Source organism: Amblyomma maculatum, chromosome 5 (assembly GCF_055883805.1).
Source record: "Amblyomma maculatum isolate TAMU_Amacu chromosome 5, ASM5588380v1, whole genome shotgun sequence".
Lineage (NCBI taxonomy): Eukaryota > Metazoa > Arthropoda > Arachnida > Ixodida > Ixodidae > Amblyomma > Amblyomma maculatum.
Window position 1 is genome coordinate 126,820,615 of NC_139348.1, and position 6,078 is coordinate 126,826,692.

General features: G+C 47.4%; 1 pseudogene; it reads right to left on the reverse strand.

Annotated features, from left to right (window-relative positions):
- Nucleotides 1-18: 18 nt before the first annotated feature.
- LOC146189475 (cytoplasmic dynein 1 light intermediate chain 2-like) lies at nt 19-4,275 on the reverse strand (annotated as a pseudogene).
- Nucleotides 4,276-6,078: the final 1,803 nt, after the last annotated feature.

Sequence of the window (6,078 nt, forward strand, 5' to 3'; positions counted from 1 at the left end):
CTCGTGTCATCATCATCATCAGCCTGGCTATACCCACTGCAGGGCGAAGGCCTCTCCAATATTTCTCCACTTAACCCGGTTCTGTGCTAAGTGCATCCACTTGACCCCTGCGAACTTCTTAACCTCATCCGCCCACCTAACTTTCTACCGCCCCCTGCTACGCTTCCCTCTCGTGTGCGTGCTCGCAAGTGCGGTCACGTGTAGGGGGAGGGGAAGCCACTGAAAGCAGTAGCGAGTAGCTGTATGCTCGTCAAGCAGATTCTCTAGCTAGTTTCTTAGGGACGCAGATGCTTATGCCAGATATCTGCTCATATTGCGCTACGCAGCAACTCCATGCATTGCTTCGTGCGATGTGGAGTAAGCGAAAATGCAAATATGCAACATTTATTAGGGCTAAATTGACATTTTGAAATAAAAGTACATTTCAAAAAGCATGATAAACCTAGATTAAAGCTCGAATAAGAGTATAAAAATGTGTTAAGACTTAAAAAGAAATATAAAACAGTAAAACTTATTTCCCTCCCACTTTAAAAAAAAGTTCTGGAGTCCGAGAGATGATCACCTCCGAGTAACGGTCGTCCCACAAGGCTGAAACGATGTACTCGAAGAAGTTGATCTTGTGGCAGTCCCAGACAGTGAGGATGAACACACCGTGCTCCCGAGCGCCAGCGTGGGAGTGTTGAAGGAGAAGCCATATATGCGGTGTAGCACGTACTTGTAGAGCAAGTTGAAGTTCTTTTTCTCCTTTGTCGAGGTGCAGAAGGGGGCGGCGTCGTGGCGCATGTAGAACTTACACACACCACCTGATGGATGAAGTCGAAGTTCTCCAGCGTGCTCATGTAGTCGGCCTTTGTGATGACCACGGCAGCATCCACGCTCAGGCTGCTGCTGAGTGTAGTCGACGATGGTGACAGAGGTCCTTGGCAGAGGCGAACTGAACCCCTTTTAGCTCGTCTCTGGGCTTGGTGTAGTCCTGGAAGGGCTGCGATACCTGTAGTCTTTTCTTGTCGACCGTGCTGGGCGGAAGGCGCAGCCTCGTCAGATGTTCCTCCAACAGCGCGAGTCGAGTAGGGTCCAAGGCGTCGTCACAGACGCCGTAGAGTACGGTCACGTTACCGATAGTCTCCTCAGTGAGCACAAACTTGAGGAGGTTGCGGTGCAAATGGTCACCATCGAGAACCCACACGCACAGTCGGGTCTGGTCTTTGCGGCAATCTTCGTGGACGTTGGGGTTGTGGCATACGAGGCCCGAAACCTTTCTGGTGCCTTCGTTGCCCTGTATCTTGGCGATGAGGGTTGTCTTACCGGATTCGTTGTCGCCCAGAACGAGGAGCAGCTTGTGCGATGGGAGCTTGTTGGGAAGGCTCGCCTGCACTTGCTTGAGGATAGACGACCAGATGCCTCCCGTCGTCTTCCTTCGCCATGCCGTCCGTCTGGTTCTATGTCGCTTCGCTGTTGCTGATCATGGTGATGGTTATCCGGTCCCTCGCCTGCATCGTCAAAGCGTCCAATTATCTGGGCGAAAATGCTGTCAGCTTCTGCCAATGAAACGGCGCCACGATGGGAGCAGACTGCAGGCCGAAGCGCGCAAATCAGCGGGTGGCTGAGGCTGGCTGGCTTTATACAGTAGCTGCTAGTGCAGTGCACGGAAGTGGAAGAGCATGTGACTTAGCGACGTCATCACATTAAGTGAAAGTGCTCGGCATGCGTTTGTTTGCAGCGGAACCCAGAGAGGGCGCTCAGAAATCTCGTTTTGCGCCTTCACCGTAGTAGTGTAGATAAGGTAGCCGCACGTGAAGGTCGCAAGTCGCCAGCACTGGACCCGCCCTGCAATGAAAGCACGGCAGTTACAGCGAGCACAACCGCCGCATTTGCCGTGCGGTTGCAGTTTTACACGTGTTTACCGAGCGGCGGTTCTGAAACTTTAACGTTCCGGTGCATAGCGACGTCTCGGCTTGCACATGCGCGCTGAGAACATCGCATAGAACCTTCTAACTGCACCTTTTTTAAGTTTGGTTTGGTTTGTGGGGTTTAACTGCTGGCTTATACAGTGCGTTCAGAAGAACATTCTTTTTATGCCCCGAGGTAATAAACATCGCAAAAAAAAAAAAAAAAGTCTTCGGCGCATCGGCACCGCGTGTCGTAAAAATCGCGAGCCGCGTAAAAAAAGAACAAACAAACCGTATCATGATAATTTGTGATCCTAATCATGGTGATTGACTGGTGTGAGATGGGCGATGAGAGATAATAAAATCATTATTGTTAATTGATGAATTAAAGAAAATAAATGAAAAATGGTGCTTCAAAGGTGTCAGTATGCCTAGAAAGAATTAAGCCATTGCTTGATGATGCTAATTAGGAAAATTTCGAGTGTGTCATTGAAAAATAAGTTAGGTGCCAGACTACTCAGAATGGAAGGCCAATGTTTGCTAATGCTGAGTATCGATGTATAAGAATAAAAATTAAAAAAGTACAAATTAAGTTTATAAACATCAATGGGAAAATAAAACAAGCCATTAGAAAGGGAAAGTAAATATAAAAACAATACAAAAGTGAAAGAAAAACATTGTACGTATGTGTAAAACGCTGTCGCATTATACCATTAACGGCAAAGTTTAAGTGTCCACCTAATTTTTGTTTTCGAGAGGCGAACAGAGCTGAAAGCGCAGATGACACCAGCCGATATCCGGTCGAGATATGTATATAGCAATAGATGGCGTAGATGATTATCCGGGGGCTAAACCGCCTGGTGCAGCGTGCATTAACAGCTTTAATTTCGCTGCCATTTTCCACGATGACTATATAGGCCAGTATGGAGCTCCTTATCTACTTTGACTATATTGTCCATATTCGTAATGACATCGTCCGCCTTGCCCCTTAGCGCGCACATCTGACTTTTGCCAATTATTTATTTCCTCTTCGCCGCTTTAAGGCTACCACCTGCCATTAGAGCATGCTCTATATTCTCTGTTGTAGTCTGTTATATCGGCCACTTTGAAGCTCTTGATTACTTTTGATAGCTCTGTTGGCTCTATCCTGTTTGTTGTATTGGAGGCTTTCATACTTTGGCGTCTCTTATTCAAACTTTTCTTCTGCTTGGATAATTTACCGGAATACTTCCTAACTATTCTACAACCTAATTATACTGCGCTCTCTGTAATGATATCTCTGAAGGTATCGTTCATCGCTTCTATACCAAGGTCGTCATCCTCGGTTAAAGCTGAATATAATTTTGTAGCGAGATACTGAATTCTTCTACCTTCCCTCTCACCGCTAGCTCGTTGAATCTGTTTCGTTCCCACTTTAAATCTAGTCTAATTCGAGACATTACAACCCTGCGGTCACTGCATGGCATTTTTCCGATTACCTCTTTATCCCGCATAATGCCAGGGTTAGAACACAGTATGAAGTCAGTCTCATTCTCAGTCTCCCCGCTAGGGCTTTTTGAATGTCCACTTATGGTTTTTTGGTTTGTTGAAGAAAGTATTTATGATTCTTAAGTATATATTGCGCTCTGCAAACCCAAGTAATAACTAACAATTGTTATTTCTAGAGCCAATGCAGAAGACACCCACTGCATATTCTCCAGCCTGCCTTTCTGCCTACTATAACAGCGAAGGCGCCCATCAGAACAGTATACGGCCTTTTCCCTTTACCCATTTCTGATTCTACATCTCCGTAGAAACTGTCGGCTGCCTGGTCATCATGGCTACATGCAGGCGCGTAACTCTGTGCAGTCTTCAGTCCATACCGCTTATTAAGTTTGCATGCCAACCACCTTCTCGTTAATGCTATATAGAATTCACCTATGTTACCTTATTGACAAGGAAACCTCTCCTAGTTCTCGACTGTCCGGTAAACCTCAAAAACACAATAGATGCCCGCCCTTCAGTACAGAATATGCCTCATTCGGCCTCCTAACCTTGCAAATTCCACGTGACATCCCACTATTTCCCGCAACTTCCAGGTATTTAGGGCACAAATTAACTAATTTGCGGCCTCAAGAAGACTGAAATCAAATTCATGCGATCACTAATTAATGGTTTAAGAAGGAGCGTAGAGAACAAGGAGGGGAAACAGAAAAAAAGAGAAGAAAGAAGTGCGAAATGGAAGGCCTTTATTCTTGGACACAAAAGTGGCGGTGGATCCTCCCCAAGAGGCGCCCATCTCCCCACGCACCGAAGAGGCAGAAAATGAAGTGATGTTCTTGGTTTCAAGAGAAGCCGTCACAGCAGCGGTCGTGACCATCGCTTTGATCTTATGCTGGTACCTCATCACCAGTCGATGGACGAACGACAACGAAGAGAAAAGTGCCTTCTGCTGCCCAGGTAAAGCAGCAGAACTAGCCCCATACATCAACTACAGTTTTGAAACCTTGCACGGATTTATTCGCATGCGTGTGCTCCACCGCCATCAAACATCGACAGTTCCCGCACCCTAACTTATCCGCTGACCTCGTGCACGCCATGGAGATGCCATTCCTAACGACACCGAGATGCGCGAAGCCGGAGAGTTCCTCACGAAGTACTACAGATCATGTGTGAGTGACATTGCACATCTGGAGTGGTTTTTAACTAGCCTTGCATCCGCTTTGCTCAGGAATGCATGGGAATACCCGGGACAACCCAACACCAGAAATGCATTCGGCTTCATAACCATGGTACAGTTAAATACCAATTCCCGTCTGTCCTACGGGTCTCGTTCTGGCCAGGCAGAGTACCTTTATCGCTGAAGCTCATGCTCATGTGCGAGGCCAGTGATGTCTTTTTCGATGGAATAACGACAACTGCCAATGTACTGAAGGAATGATTCATGAATTCAAAGGTCGAATAGATGGATGTGGCAAGTTTGGCACAAGGCGTGTGCAAGAGGTCGTCTGCGGTTCACGCTGACAACTCTACGCAGTGCCTGGAACATCGATGACCTCGAAGCGAGCCTGACAGCTGTCGAATACCCGTTCCAAAACGCAAAATTTTATGTCTATGTTGTATTGACAGTCTGAATAATTCACGATCTGATCGCCTCAGCGACCGAATACTCCGGCAGCGACGCTGTTGCGATAGTCACAGTGTACATCGTGTCACACAGCGTTACGCGCTCTGCAGCCGGGTTCTACAAGTCATGCGACACGTCTTTCCAGGTGATTTTTAATGTGTGCTAGAGGAGCGTGAATGTAATGCCGAACTTGTTGGACAAGTTTACGTCCAAAGTGTTTACAACTCATGAAAAAGACTGCAGGTATGACGATGTTCTCTTTCGTAAAACGAGCCGTGTATAATGACTGAAAAAAGTGGTCTTTTCGATGCCGAAGATGCTGATGAGATAAAAGTGTTTTTAAAAGGTGTTTCCTTGTTTGCCCCGAAGAACTGGAGTAGAGTCTCGGTGCCGAGACCATCAACCATCTTCGCCGAGAATCTACTTCGTGGTCATGCGTACAACATTGAAGTTGTCAGGGAGCACATCCAAGGAATGATCTACGCTCGCATCTCCAACTACGCTGCCCTGGAGTCTATCGGCAAAGGGCAAGTGAAACTTTGGCCTCCTTTTATGGCTACATCCGCACCGGCACTGGCAATCACCTGCTACCGAACGCCGCTCTTCAGGGATGGCGTTTGGCGGAGGGTCTTTGGTACATGGTGCTACGCGCAATGGATTGGAAGCCGACGACCTCGGCGAATATCGAGCGTTTCAAGGAGTGTTTTTTTCATAACTACGTCGACGGCATCGACGGTCTCACATTCGCGGCTGTGGAAGTGTTAACCGTCTCAGCGCTAGGCCTGTCGTCAATCGTAAAGGCGTTTAATGGGCCCAGGTGCCATACCGGTGTCCTGGAGTACATGGCGCCTTTCACGTGCGCAACTTTTTTATCTTTGTCAGCCATTACCGCTGTGCGGGTGATTCCTCGCCCGAAAATGTGCGCTGCAACAATATGCCGCTTACGTATACGCTGAGGACTTCGCAACTGCGTTCCAATGCCCTACTGGGGCACCGATGGTGAAAGCTGGTCGGTGTCTTCTTAATAACGCATCGCTCGTATCCTAACATTGAGCTCATGCTTCTTAGACATACTGTTTGTCT